The 15,953-nt window shown below is 38.3% G+C and overlaps 2 non-coding genes across 2 annotated transcripts; one reads left to right on the plus strand and one right to left on the minus strand.

Moving 5' to 3' along the window:
• Positions 1–13,963: 13,963 nt before the first annotated feature.
• LOC113470737 lies at positions 13,964–14,082 on the minus strand. The gene has a single exon (XR_003393688.1). It is a non-coding gene; the product is annotated as a 5S ribosomal RNA (ribosomal RNA).
• A 1,439-nt stretch (positions 14,083–15,521) lies between these two features.
• On the plus strand, positions 15,522–15,640 carry LOC113470738. Its single transcript, XR_003393689.1, has one exon. It is a non-coding gene; the product is annotated as a 5S ribosomal RNA (ribosomal RNA).
• Positions 15,641–15,953: the final 313 nt, after the last annotated feature.

The following is a 15,953-nucleotide window of genomic DNA, read 5'->3' on the forward strand; positions in this document are numbered from 1 at the left end:
GAAAATCAATGTACATACAATCCTTCTTTATTTTCTTGTTTATCTTTGTTGTAATAATTTTCTGCAATATTTATTTGTAAAAAAAAGGACAGGGTAGAATAGAATATACCTTGTTTATCCTGCCCGAATGAGACTGAAAAGTCCCTTTACTCTATAATAAATATTAATAAAAAAAGTCCCTTTACTCCCGCAGTCTAAACAAGGTCTTGTGTATTTGGTACAATATGGGTACAAATTTTTTTAAAAATCTGGTGTGAACATCATACGACTTTTCTTATCCTATTGAATGGTGCTTATTAGGGTGTTCTGTAGTAACATTTACAATATCTCTAACAACATCATCGCAAAATATTGGGACGCGAGGAGGAAAATGACCTGATAGTCAATTCCCAGCATTTGATACCAACCAACCAACCAACCAACCAACCAACCAACCACAATATCTCTAACCGTTTAGTCGATATAGCTCAAAACCGCCAAAAAGCGATCTGGTGTGAACATCACACGACTTTCCTTATCCTATTGAATGGTGCTTATTAGGGTGTTCTGTTGTAACATTTACAATATCTCTAACGGTTTAGTCGATATAGCTGAAAACCGCCAAAAAGCGGTCAAAGTACCGCCAACCGCAGCACCTATTTTAACCAAACGTTTTGTGTTGCATCCTTGTCACATTTGTGAACTACATGCCAAATTTCAAGTCTTTAGCTTATACCGTTCCCGAGATATTGTTACACCGAAAACCGCCAAAAAGCGGTAAAATGCCGCCAACCGTTGCACCGGTCTTAACCAAAGTTTCGTGTCGCATCCTTGTCACATTTGACAGCTACATACAAAATTTCGAGTCTCTAGGTCTTACCGTTCTCGAGATACATATTTTGTTTACAGACAGACACACACACAATGTGTGTTTGAAAAAAATATCTTTTACTGCGAATCTTTCTGTAGGTACTTTGGAAGTTTTTTCTGAAGTGATTCTTTCTTGAAAAAAAAACAGCACAATTTGGCTTCCATGTATGCCACTTTTCTATGCGTAGAGAGAGGTCCATCTACATATTTGTACCTCTACCTACCTGTTACAGGTACACAGTACACACACATAGGAAGTCAGTTTTTCTGCTTTAAAAATCCGTAACTAGGCACATTTTTTCAATACGGCAACTTTTTTTGGTCCCTTGAGAATCTCGTTCATTCCGACCAGGCCACTCCAGCATTTCCAGCTAAAAAAAGTTTTCTCTCCATAAAAAAGGGGGAAAAATATGGAGCCGGTTGTAATTTTGTGCTGAATAATTGACGATTACAGGTACACTACACAGTACACACACATAGGAAGTCAGTTTTTCTGCTTTAAAAATCCGTAACTAGGCACATTTTTCCAATACGGCAACTTGATTTGGTCCCTTGAGAATCTCGTTCATTCCGACCAGGCCACTCCAGCATTTCCAGCTAAAAAAAGTTTTCTCTCCATAAAAAAGGGGGAAAAATATGGAGCCGGTTGTAATTTTGTGCTGAATAATTGACGACGTCTCCTGTGGTCCTAATCACCGAACGTTTGTTTCCCCGGAGCTATTCCTGTGAGGCCCATCATATCAACGCCATTGATTAATAAAATGAGACTGTGATGATTCAGGGGGGATGGTTTGGAGAGTAGAAATGGGGGACATAAATTGTGCGCTCTGCTCCCTAATGGGTTAGGATTTTTATTAATTTCAATTTGTGTCAGCAACATGGTAATTTTTTTCGGGGATATTTTTTTCTTTTCTTTCGGGGGATTAAATCATTTGGTGTCCCTAAAAATTTGGGTTGTGCTGTGGGACATGTCAAGACAACCCCCATCAGATCCATAGGAAGAAAATTTTGTACCTTATGAGGTAGAAAAAATGTACCTCAGCTCCGGCTCTATGTCAAGACAAATGTGGATAAAATACCTACATTTATAACAATAGACATTCTGAAGGGGGAAAAAAAATGAATACATCACTTTCCTTCCTATAGGATAAGGAAAGTAAAAAGAAAGTCGTGTAAGTAAGTGCATCAGCGGAAAAATGGAAACACCAATTGATGGAAAAATGGAAAAAAGTAGAACCTCTAATTAAGAGTAAAGAGAGTAGAAAGGAAGTAAATGGTTAGAAAGTAAAGTGAAAGAGAGTGAAGAAAGCCATTTTCATAGGGAGAGGGTAATTTTTAGAAAGCCTTGTTGCCAAACTTTCATGTACGAGAAGGGGTACTATAGCTACGCAGGCATTGAAAGTAATTTCTTATCAGGCCCTAAAACCAATTTTGAAGTAAACATTTGATAAATAATTAAACACGTCCATCCTCCCCTGTCCGTCCTTTTCCTTCCTGGATCTCAATAATGTCCTAATAGAAAATAAAAAGGAAATTCGTGTAACCTCTCCTTAGTCCTGAGCTCCTCATTACTCAGCATGAATTTTCTATTTACTTTTCCCCCTCCCTATCCTTCTCCTCCCCACCCGTCTTCTCTTCTTGTCTGTCCATATGCCACTCGTTCCCTTTTATTCTTGAAATTCTCAGAAAACTTAAAAACCTATGGACAATAGAGTTGATGTTTGAAAAACCTTATACTATTACAGCTTGACACGTGCTAGCTATTGGGAAATAGGACATATTTTGGGCACCTTGGTTGTGAATATTCGAATGAGCTTTTGAGCATGTTGAAGAGTAAATTTGAAATTTCATCTAAAGGGAGGTGGAATTACCCTATAGGGCTGATTGAGAAGCTTACAGAAAACGCCGACCTCGTCTGTACACGTGAAAACTACGGAGATATATTATATAGGTATATAGCTCTCAGATTTTTACGATATGCCTAGGCTGACCATACGTCCCGCTTTGGAGCCCCTGGTCCCGCTGTCCCGAGAAATCCTCTGGGGACGCTAAAATGTCCCGCTTTCGCCCAAAGTCCCGATATTGTCCCGCTTTAGCTGGTCCGAACCTAATATTATCATTGAGAGCAATGAGCTCGGGAAAAAATCCATTTTACGATTCCAATATTGTACAATATTATGTATCAAAATATTTGAAAATAAAATGTAGGGATATTGATTGTGTAGTGCAGAGGCAGGTAGTTTATACCCACATGTTTGTACCTCACCCCCCCCCCCTCCGCCCAAAAAGGCCCGCGTCCCCCTCTGGGCCACAAAGGACTGCGATCCCGCTTTGGACCAAAAAAATTTCGTGGTCACCCTAGATATGCCAGAAGTGCCAGGACGCTAACATGTCAAGAGGTTGACGAGGTTTTCAAGTGATTTGAAGGATTGCCTGCCCTCCTGGTAAGCAAGAACACAAATAAGAGTCCCGAACTCCACGATATTTGAGCGTACAGGGCAGCCTCGTATTTCTATGGGAGCGAGTTCATTTTCTTTGCCGTCATTCAATACAGGCCAGAAAAATGTACGTATATTAGCATAATTTTTAATGAGGGCCCCTTCTGCCCCTTTACTTTTTTTATTCTGTTGTAATTGAATACGTCTCTACCTTTCTTCTCAGCGCTCAAAGCTTTGCTTGTTTTCTCTCATTTTAGTTTCTAAATGAAAGAAGCATTCTGCTGTGCGCGCGAGGGTGCGTTTGGAAAAGAAGCTTCATTTATTGCCTTTCCTTAGAGTTTTTTTGCACTCTTCAATGAACTAATGACACAACCCATTCCACTGGGGAAAAATATCACCCAAATCCACCAAAATTCTCGTCTCCTTTCTCTCCTCCTCTCTCTCCTCTCCTCTCTCTCTCCTCTCTCTCTCCTCTCTCTCTCCTCTCCTCTCTCTCTCTCTCTCTCTCTCTCTCTCTCTCTCTCTCTCTCCCTCCTAATTGGGGCAAAAAGGTACCACAGCGGTCTCTTTCGTCCACTCGTTCACTAGGTACATTACAAAAATTTTCCCTTTTCCTGTACATACTTCCCTCGTAAGAGTTCTCTTCTTTGACTTGCAATTCCAGTCTTTAGCTTAACTCAAGTAAAGCATTGTGCCAATGTGCGATGCCTGTTCCTCTTGCACCCCTAGTCCAGACCAAGATCAGCAGAGATAATCATCAACGTCAGAATCCATATTGTGCTAGGGATAATAAGTGAAATGGAAAAATTCAACAACACACTTCATAAAAGAAGGGTCATTATAACAAGGGCAGGGTCCACTCCTAGCCCTTAGCCCTTCTAATTATGTGAAGAATAAAGACGCGTCCACACAACTGTCACTGGCACACTGTCTGTGGAGGCTTGGTTCACACGAGACCCTTGTTAAGGATTAGGTAGGTGTAGGCGGTACGGTACGTAGGGTGGCTTATTCTTCACGAGTTCTTGTGTATGGAACATGATTTCTTGTTAGTAAGTCATTTGGAAAGGGCTTTTAATATAGCTATTAGATTGTAAGTTCCCGAGTATCGAGCTTTTACAATAGGTAGATAGATATATTTATCGCATAAAATAGTTCAAGATTCAGCCGGTCCCTAAGCTGATATTTGTTTCTTCTGGTGTACTCTTTGATAGCACCTGTTCAAGGTGGACAAATAAAAAAGACAATAAATTAAATTTCGGGAATAAAATCACCATTTCTTTCAAAGCTGTACTGCCAGAAACTGTTAGAAACGACAGATGTAGGGAGAATTGATCAATGCTTCTAATGTGAAATTTTGTGTTACCATCAAAATCATAAAACAAAATATGGACTTTAATGGACAGGAAATTAAAGAAGCTTCTCTATCTGTCATTCTGAATTCCGTCAGGTACTTGTCTTGGTATCTCGGACCAGGAATTTTCATTTTGCTACCAACTGTTGCTAGGGCAGGAGTGTCATCTATTACTTTTTTTGGTGAGCCAGATGTTTGGCACAGGTTACCACAGAACTGGTTTATCGTGCAGTCTGTTGTTTTGGTTACTCGGTCAAAATATTAAAATCCGATTTAGCTTATCAAACAAAATGTATTTTTTTCATATCCATATTTATAAAGATTTATAAATTGCTCCATGTATAAGTGGTGGCTTCTTTTAACTGGCATATCCGGGTTGTGCAGAATGTGTTGTAGGTTATAGTGGCGTAGCGTCGCGCAGATATTTTTTTAAGCCACAAAACCCAGTCCCACTTTACTTGATTAACGGATTACTTTGGAAAAAGGGGTCATTTGGGTTAGAAGTAAAACTCTTGTCATTTATGTAGTGTTTGATTCTTTCGCTTACAATCATTTCCTTTGCTTTCTGGTGTTTGTTTTATTGGTTGTGTTGTGAACAAAGCTCATGCAAGTAGCTTAACTCCATACACAAAAAGCTCACTTCGAGGCTTGAGTGTAAGGGCAAACAGCTGTAAAAGATGGGTTAAGCTTCTACGAATATGAAGCTTATGTAAGCTTCTACGAAGCTTCATATTCACATAAGGTCTTTCGCTTACAAACATTTCCTATGCTTTCTGGTGTTTGTTTTATTGGTATACCACCAATGTTGTGAACAAAGCTCATGCAAGTAGCTTAACTCCATACACAAAAAGCTCACTTCGAGGCTTAAGTAGGTAGGAGCAAACAGCTGTAAAAGATGGGTTAATCTTCTACGAAGCTTCATATTCACATAAGACTGCGTGCAGCACAAATCAGTAGGGCCAATATTTTTGAGGTAATTCGGATTGTAAAGATCCATCTGTAACGGAATCCAGGTGAAAGCTCGCATCATATTATCGTACGCCACTGCTTACCATTCGGAGTAACAACACCTGGCGCATATATTAATTTCAGAAGTTCCTAATATTATATTCTCTGCAATCTCATTCTGATTATGCTGGTGATAAGAGTCATATGGGCTTTTTTTATATGTTTGAATTTATTTCTGTTTATGGTGGTTGTGGTGCTGTGTGTACACTGTACGGAAAGCTCGCATCATATTATCGTACGCCACTGCTTACCATTCGGAGTAACAACACCTGGCGCATATATTAATTTCAGAAGTTCCTAATGTTATATTCTCTGCAATCTCATTCTGATTATGCTGGTGATAAGAGTCATATGGGCTTTTTTTTATATATGTTTGAATTTATTTCTGTATATGGTTGTGGTGCTGTGTGTACGTCCTATCTTATATTCGGTTTCTAAACTTGTATCAGTAGAAGCCTTCCCTTGCAACACTCTATGTTCCTTTTTGAGCTCTTAGAAGACATTGCTGAAGTCACATTGTGCGACGATGTTATATTTCATTATTTTCAGTTTGAACAAAACATAATTCAAGAAAAATAGAGGTTTTCCCAGAGGAATTCAATCTTTTAACTCTAAAGGAAAAGGAAGAAAGGTGGAAGAAGAAAAATCTGACAAAAATATGGGCTTTTCAATCTGGAACAATCCGTCTCTTCCATTTTCTTCATGTGTATATTTGTGTTTGCGACAGTAATACAGTAAAACAAGAAAGCTATTATCAAATCTCCGAATATGTGTATGGGAAATGTATGAAACATTTTTAGCCCTTTTGACAGGAATAGTCGAATAATTCAATTCAGTTTTACGACAGTGTTGTCAGATTGGGAGTGTTTTTCAGTTTCCGTGTTCCCCAGTGTTTGCGACAGTAATACAGTAAAACAAGAAAGCTATTATCAAATCTCCGAATATGTGTATGGGAAATGTATGAAACATTTTTAGCCATTTTGACAGGAATAGTCGAATAATTCAATTCAGTTTTACGACAGTGTTGTCAGATTGGGAGTGTTTTTCAGTTTCCGTCTTCCCCGAATTCAATTACTTGGTCCTGTCTTGTAAGTTGTGTTATTTTATTGCGAAATAAAGCCTGTATTCCACTTTATGCATCTTCCATTCAAATGGAGTCGAAATTGTCATGATACCTAATTATTCTGATATCTTATTTGTTACAGATAAACGACGATGTGGAACTCATAATAGGTATGAACATTCGATGGTGGTAAGCATTTCATTTTTACTTCCTTTCGAAAAAGCTCTGACTCCATTATCAAAGGAGAACTTGTGAAAGTGAAATCGTGAATACTTATCCCTGGAGTAAAACTCTCGGAAGTATTCACCAGAACTATACCGGATTTATTCCTCTTCACATTCCATTATGTTCTCGTGGAGATGATATCTGGAAGAATTTGCACGTCATTTTCACACTTTTTTCTCTCTCATCCACTTCATCTTGAGTTTCCCTTGGGTTTTTGTAGTTTTAATTTTCATCTTATCAAGTAAGTACAAGTGCAATGAGGTAGGCCACTTGTGTTTTGCTGCTCTGCGTGTAACCTTCACCTCGACGGAGGAGGGTAAAATGGGTAAATGAAGAAGAAAAATGCCGTGGTGCTATGTGACTTTTCCCCTTGTTCTCTAGAAATGATTTTTCTGATCCTCTTAGAGATGCCTTTTTTAATCAATGAAGTGAGTTTTAGGTTTGAACTTGACAATTTTTCAAGTAATGTTTTGTCAGTGTTTGTTTGTTTCACGATTACTCTCGAAGAGTGCGAACGATCTGTCCCGATTTTGATGATAGGAGACCTCTTTCGCAGTGAGTTCAACAGTCCATTTATCACTGGACCAATATAATTTACCCATTAATAACTTTGAATGTTTTAATCCACCATATTACGAACAGGTAGTGAAACTGGAATATTCGCCTCAAAATAACTGGGTTACATTTCACATCTGATGTTCCTGTCTTTTTCAAACATCGCGAGAAAGAAAAACTCCATCCCGCTCGACATTTATGACAAAACATTGAACTTTCCCCCCTCTAAACCACCCCAGCCCCAAAAATCCCTCATACATATGTCTCCCTCCTGCCCTCTATCTCCACTCTTCTTCCTGAGTTTTATTCTCTCGCATGTTGTGTTTGTTTTGGCAGTAAAATCCCCAAACATAACTCAATTAGCGGAAAACAGAACGGCAAAGCAAAAGAACAAGACGTCTTGAGGGAAAATACACATGGTATTAATAAATTGATGTTTTGGGCTTCTATTTGAACGCTTTGCTTGCTGGAGGTATAGGTATCCGGCCAGGTGTCCCGAAGGTAGATTTTTAGCATTCGGATGATTGGATTCATATGTTTGGAAATTTTCAATTAAATGGTCGTCGAAACGTCGCGTCGAATTGTTATTATTTGAAACCGTAAAACTTGTGGCCTTTTTGAGCTGTAAAACAAAGGTCGAAAACTCTGCCTCTATGATGAGGATGATCAGGAGCAGAACTAAAAAAATTGAAAACTGGTTATCAAGCTTGGGGTAATAGTAAATTCAACAAAAGTCTCCAATGGACCACTCAAGTTAAGTAACGACACGCGTGGTTAGTATTCGGATGGGTAACAATCTGGGTGTGCTGGTGGCGTTTCCCGGCCCGTCGGGCTAGATGAGGCCAATGTGAGAAGGCGAGTAGCCTGTCTCCAAATGGGGGGTGAATCCCAGTACAGGGTATGTCAGTCATTGGCGTCACGTCATTGCTTTGAGTGTAAAAGTGCGTTTCCACTAAATCGGGATCTGCCGATCGGCAAAGCCAAGTAAGTGGAAAGTGGAAACGCACCTTGAAAGAAATTTTTCTCAGAGTCTTCTTGTCAACCCAGTATAGTGTCTTCTATTCTTAAAGTAAGGGAAAAGTTTAATTATGAAATGAGATTATTTTTTCAAAATAAAGAAAACGGGGTGGGGGGAAATCTTGGAAGAAATTCAATATTCAAAGTTATTTGCACTTTGAGAAACCACAGCGAAAAAAAAGCAAATATCTATCTATACCTACCTATCTTTGGTTATAGTTTCTTAATTAAAGGGGGGGGGGGATATACTGATCTTTTTCCTAATGAACTTTTCAGGGGCGAAGGTAGACTCGGTGGGTTTGTGAGGTGCTGTATCTACTAAGGAATAAATAGCAGAGAATGCAGAGATAGCAGTTCTTATCCTTACCTAGTCTCTAAGAAGACCCTAAAACGAGCTAGAAAGGAAAGACAGGAGACGAAGAAAACCAATATCCAAACTTGGTATCAAAAACGCTTTTGGTATAAAAACATACAATACAATACCTACATAACTTTACTTAGTATCTATTCAGAATCATAATTCATGCTCCACCAGTTTCGAGTAAAAGTGCGTTTACTTTGGGACGCTACTTTTGGATGCTGTTTCTCTCTAAGGTTTCACAATTCCCATCTGTCGTACTATATGCTACTTTTGGATGCTGTTTCCCTCTAAGGTTTCACAATGCCCATCTGTCGTACTATACCATATGTCACCCAATTTAAAGACACACGCGATTCTCTCACAGGGAACAGTATTGAAATACTAAGACACACGCATAGCGATTCTCTCAGAGGGAACAGTATTGAAATACTTCACCCAATTCACCATGGATAGAATTAGTAGATGATAATCCAGCATAAAACTCACGAGTCATCCGTGGCACTCATAAACCTCTCAACAGAAACCTAATCCAATACTTCACGCTACATCGTCTGCCAGGATCTGAAGACATCTTGAACATGTCGGACCCGAAGATAACAAACCCCCTAATTTCTGTTTCCTTTAATATATTGTTAACATAGCGACATACTCTGAAATAATTTTGGATAATCCACCCATCCGTCTAGAAAGAATTGTGTGTATCCTCTTGGATTGGAATCACAATATCAAGTATCAGCGTAACACGGTGCTATGCATGGGGACCACACAGCTGGATGTTGATGAGGCATCACCAAAGATCGAAAGATGAAGCTATGTTTTCTGGAGAAGAAGATAATAAAACATAAACAAACTTAAATACCGAATGCACCTAATATTATTCTTCATATTGTGTTTACCTAGTTTGAGAAAGATATCATTTTTCGAGTTTTGCTAAACAAAAAGTGTGAACAAAATAGGGTATTAACTACTCGGAAAGTTATGTAGTGTAGATAAACTTAGACAATATCCAAGTATGTTGTGTTTTTTAATAGATATGTGTAGATATTTGTCAGGAATTCAGGGAAGTTTCTGTGTAATCTCTAGGGGAACAAAGGAAAAGTTTAGTGTGACAACACATAAAAAAAGAACCTTTTAAGTTAGAAAATTCAGTAACTATGTAAATAAGAACTTTGTGGAATTTCTCGGTAAGATTCCACTGCTTTAGGTTATAATTTCTCTGAAATGATGAGACCTAATGATGTGAGTGTCTTAACATTGAGGCATCGCATCGGAATGAGTGAGCATATCCCCAATCTAAGAGAACAAAAGGTTGAAAATAAATTGAGATCCCATGATAAAGTGAAATCTCTAATGAAGATGCATGTAAGATAGATTCTGTCACAGATAACAAACTCAACCAGTTGAGATGTTAAGATACAGCTGTTTCAAGATCCTAAGAAAGACAGGCAAAAGCAAAAGGAAACTAATTTAAACAAGTTTGAACTTTTTTACTTAAAGTAATGTATACCTGTATAGGGAGAGATAAAAAAAAGATAATACATCAGATGATGCAAAATTTAAGAGTCAAGGAGAGAGGAATGGAATAGGCATAGAAGAAGGACAGAGAGAGCACAATATCTCGTTATCATCAGTAGCATTTTAAATACGTACAGAAAAAGTTTACCCGATTACGTTACTTTCTTTGCTATAAGGAAAGTAAAAAGTACAAGAAGATAAAGAGAAAGAGATAGAGATGATGTAATTGATGTACGTAGGTAGGTACAGAAAATTACGATGCCTTAGGGTGAACTCGGAATTTCGGATAGAGGAAAAAGCCTGGTTTTGTTTTATTTGCTTTTACCCTTATACTCCTTATAGGATCAAGTATGCTGGGAGCTTTAACTACGGTGATTATCCGACATCTTACACTCATTGTTCTTTGCGGTCAACACTCAGAGAAGCAACTTGAATTAACCTAGTTGTTTTTATGATTTCTATCTTTGCATTCTTATTCTTATTCCTAATACCATATAATTTGCCGTATCTAGCGCAGCGTGGCTTTTGTACTTCGAGTGTTTCGCCACCTTTCCTTGGTCTCTGCTGCACCTTACCATTTTCTTATCAACAGTTGACAGGCTGTCCCTCTTTGCCTGTCCTCTCCTCCATTCTATTCTTTCCTTCCCCAACAATCCCTTCTCTACTCTGCTAACCTATTACAGAAAACTATTGTGCTAAAAAACGTATTGTTCGGAGCTTCCTTGAGGTTTCCCTCTTCCTCGTCACAGGGAGTGTTCATTGTTCCATTTTCTTTAGCGTTTTATATTCTTCACAGACAACTTGTTTTAAATGAATGCGCTAGCTTTCTTCGCTTGATGATGCTTCGCTGGTAATTTTCATTAATGGAAAACACTCGAGCACGTCCTGTTTATCATCCGAAATTTGATTAAAGGAAAATGCTATTATGCAGTTTTTTATGTTGGCCAATTTGAAAACACCGTGCAAATTTTTCGTCGACTTTTTGTTCTTGTACTTTTTTTATGAAACATATAATAGTTTTTTATGTTGGCCAATTTGAAAACACCGTGCAAATTTTTCGTCGACTTTTTGTTCTTGTACTTTTTTTATGAAACATATAATAGAAATGATGGACAAACATTTCTATAAAATGAAAATTTCCTTGTGTGTCTTGCACTTTTTATTAGGAACTTAAAAGTGAATGAACATCTTAAAATTAAAGAATTTGATAAAGAGAATCATAAATAAATAAAATTTGAAATAAAACCGTATACGCAACGAAATAAGTAGGTAGGTACTTCTGAATATTATTTGGAATCACAATGGCAATACCTTGAAAATTGTTAATGGGGCTACGCAAATAAATCATTCTTGCAATGATGAAGTTGGTTCTTCAGAATCTTCAAATCAGCCAAAAGTATTGTCGATGTAAGGTGTAGCGGCAGGGTTATCTTTTTTCTCCGGTCTTACTGAAATACTGAATGGCAATCTTCTACTGATCTACTGTGTCTACCACCAATGGCCACCATACCCATGGGCCCAACCCAGACCATAGTCTACAAAATGTGTAAACATTAGAAACATAATATTTCATGTTTCTAATTTCCACCCTTTGAATTCTCTCGGTCTGCCCGACTCCTACCCCGCGGGATCTTGGAAACGGTCCTCTGGAATAACCCTTTGTCAGGTAAGGGCTTCTCTTGCTTCTTTCAGAACCTGCAATCAGGAGAAATGGGTTTCCATGAAGGTATTTTTTGCGGTAATTTCTGTGATTATAAAGACTACCCTGAAGTAGGAAATGAGGGATTAAGGTAAGGGCTTCTCTTGCTTCTTTCAGAACCTGCAATCAGGAGAAATGGGTTTCCATGAAGGTATTTTTTGCGGTAATTTCTGTGATTTTAAAGACTACCCTGAAGTAGGAAGTGAGGGATTAAATCCTTGTGCTCCCCCTTTGTCGACCCTCCTCCAAAGGCAGTGAGTGTGGATCATATTTCAAATATCCAAAATGTCAAAAGCAGTCTCCTCCGTATTTATACGCCATGTGTAATTCCGACATTTCTCGCAAAGGTCGAAAATCATGAATAAGCTATTTTCTCCTGTCGCCCCCTTGAACTCTATTAGTTTTCTAATCTAAAATATTGACTTTCTTCTTTCCACCGTCCTCCCCCTCCCTTCTCTCTCTCTTTCTCTACCTTTCTCTCCCCCTCCCTCTCTCCCTTTCTATCTCTTGTCATTTGTCAGAGTTCACTAATATGATTTCTCCTGAAAGACATCAAACAATATACCTTTTACCTTCAAAACTCAAAAGGTCAAAAGACGAGATGGTGAAGCCGATGACTAAAAGACAAAACCAATTCTAATGTTATAGTGGCGTAGCGTCGCGCAGATATTTTTTTAAGCCACAAAACCCAGTCCCACTTTACTTGATTAACGGATTACTTTGGAAAAAGTGTTTATTTGGGTTAGAAGTAACACTCTTGTCATTTATGTAGTCCCGTGTTTGATTCTTTCGCTTACAAACATTTCCTATGCTTTCTGGTGTTTGTTTTATTGGTATACCACCAATGTTGTGAACAAAGCTCATGCAAGTAGCATACACAAAAAGCCCACTTCGAGGCTTAAGTAGGTGTAGGAGCAAACAGCTGTGAAAGATGGGTTAAGCTTCTACGAAGCTTCATATTCACATATGACTGCGTTCAGCACAAATCAGTAGGGCCAATATTTTTGAGGTGATTCGGATTGCTATCTCTTGTCATTTGTCAGAGTTCACTAATATGATTTCTCCTAAAAGACATCAAACAATATACCTACCTTTTACCTTCAAAACTCAAAAGACGAGGTGGTGAAGCCGATGACTAAAAGACAAAACCGATCCTAATATATGAAATATAGGGCTGCATTCTAAGAGAGTGAATTTCAAAGCTATTTATCTTGTCCTGAATAAAGCTTTTGCGGCACAATAGACGAAAAAGAATAGCAGTCGGACCCGAAGATAACAAACCCCCTAATTTCTGTTTCCTTTAATATATTGTTAACATAGCGACATACTCTGAAATAATTTTGGATATCCACCCATCCGTCTAAAAAGAATTGTGTTTATCCTCTTGGATTGGAATCACAATATCAAGTATCAGCGTCAGCGTAACACGGTGCTATGCCTACATGGGGACCACACAGCTGGATGTTGATGAGGCATCACCAAAGATCGAAAGATGAAGCTATATTTTCTGGAGAAGAAGAGCTTGAAAATTGTTAATGGGGCTACGCAAATAAATCATTCTTGCAATGATGAAGTTGGTTCTTCAGAATCTTCAAATCAGCCAAAAGTAATTGTCGATGTAAGAATTCTAATGTATGAAATATAGGGCTGCATTCTAAGAGAGTGAATTTCAAAGCTATTTACCTTGTCCTGAATAAAAGCCTTTGTGGCACAATAGATGAAAAAGAATAGCATACCAAATGATTTAGCCCTTTTGTGCCATCGTTTTGAGCTTTTGGGCCTCATGGTAGCAAAATAAAAATGTTTAATAAATGACTGAAGATCTTAAATAATATCTCGAAAAATTAGATCGGAATTGATTAAAAATTGGACAAAAATGAAACGCCAACGTTACATGGTGTTCCCAAGCGGTCACCCATCCAAGTACTATCCACGCTCAACGTTGCTTAACTTCAGTGATCGGACGAGAACTGGTGTATTCAACGTGATATGAACGTTGGCGAGAAATGAGGGAAACAAATGGAGATATAAACAAGTCTTGCACTCGCGTGTGATAACTATCCACGCTCAACGTTGCTTAACTTCAGTGATCGGACGAGAACTGGTGTATTCAACGTGATATGAACGTTGGCGACACAGTGTCTCTTAATAACCAAATGTAAATAGTAGAATGGGTTTATGGATAACTTGTTTCCAGTTAAAACGAGCTAATCAGCTAATTTATCGGGTTCCTCCTTATACCTCGTATGTATTGAATTTTGTTTCTCAGACACAGTGTCTCTTAATAACCAAATGTAAATAGTAGAATGGGTTTATGGATAACTTGTTTCCAGTTAAAACGAGCTAATCAGCTAATCTAATCCATAAATAGAACCCTACCGGAATCGGGTTCCTCCTTATACCTCGTATGTATTGAATTTTGTTTCTCATATTTTAAATATTTCCTTACGTTTTGCCTTTCGTCATGTTTTCCTTGACACCTTTATTTCTGGTGTGCCTGCTTTTCCTTGCTCTTTGTTTCATGAATTTTAAAAGGAAGTAGATTGGCAGGTTATGTTTGTGTATGATATGTGGGTCTATTGTTTGTCCATTGAACGTTTCATTGTTCGTGATAGATAGGTAATCAATTTTGACAACTTCTGTATTTGACCTTCAGTGATCTCTGCAGTGGGCATTAGTTTGTTTTGTTTTATATGTATATTGCATACCCGTCATTGTCACATCAACCAACCCAACTCATCTTCATTTATGTCGAAACATTGTTTTATTTCGGGATCTGAACGTTTCATTGTTCGTGATAGATAGGTAATCAATTTTGACAACTTCTGTATTTGACCTTCAGTGATCTCTGCAGTGGGCATTAGTTCATTTTATATGTATATTGCATACCCGTCATTGTCACATAAACCAACTCATCTTCATTTATGTCGAAACATTGTTTTATTTCGGGACCAAAGACCAAAATACATTGTGCGCTGTTATTCTTTCCTCTGGGTTTTGGGGTTGCCGGATGAGTGGAGAGGGAAGGCATATAAACTGGCCTGTTTGCCTTCCCTTTTTTTAGAATTTCAATTTTATTTTCCAGAATTTATTCAACCGAATAGGCAAATATTTCTCCGCGTACATGAGGCATTGGTGCGTTTATAAGCGACGCTTAACATACGCGACATAGAACACCTGGTGCACCAGTCGACCATAAAGATGTCACACTTTCATCGGATAGAAGTCGCATGGTCGCACGACTTTTTTTCGTGTCGCGCGACACGTTTCCACTATGCGATTTTTATCGCGCGACTAGTCGCGCGGCAAAAATCGCGTTGGTGGAAATCCACCTTTATACTAATCCATAAATAGAACCCTACCGGAATCGGGTTCCTTCTTATACCTCGTATGTATTGAATTTTGTTTCTCATATGATTTATTATAAGGAGTTGTTTATCGCCAACGTTCATATCACGTTGAATATACCAGTTCTCGTCCGATCACTGAAGTGAAGCAACGTTGAGCGTGGATAGTACTTGGATGGGTGACCGCTTGGGAACACCACGTAACGTTGGCGTCTTTTTTTTTGTCACAATTTTCCTTGAAAGTTATTCCTTTCTCTCAAATTGTCGAAGGATTATCCTTATGTCGTTTTCGTCCTTAACTCCTAACGTATTTATCTGTTTATAAAGTTCAATAACATTTCCCTTTTCACTTTCCCACATTATCTACCGCCTATTCCTTGATTACTTTTTAATGTGTTGTCACATTTTTCCTTGAAAGTTATTCCTTTCTCTCAAATTGTCGAAGGATTATCCTTATGTCGTTTTCGTCCTTAACTCCTAACGTGTTTATAAAGTTCAATAACATTTCCTTTTTCACTTTCCCAC

This window comes from Diaphorina citri, unplaced genomic scaffold (genome assembly GCF_000475195.1).
Source record: "Diaphorina citri unplaced genomic scaffold, Diaci psyllid genome assembly version 1.1 scaffold1788, whole genome shotgun sequence".
Lineage (NCBI taxonomy): Eukaryota > Metazoa > Arthropoda > Insecta > Hemiptera > Psyllidae > Diaphorina > Diaphorina citri.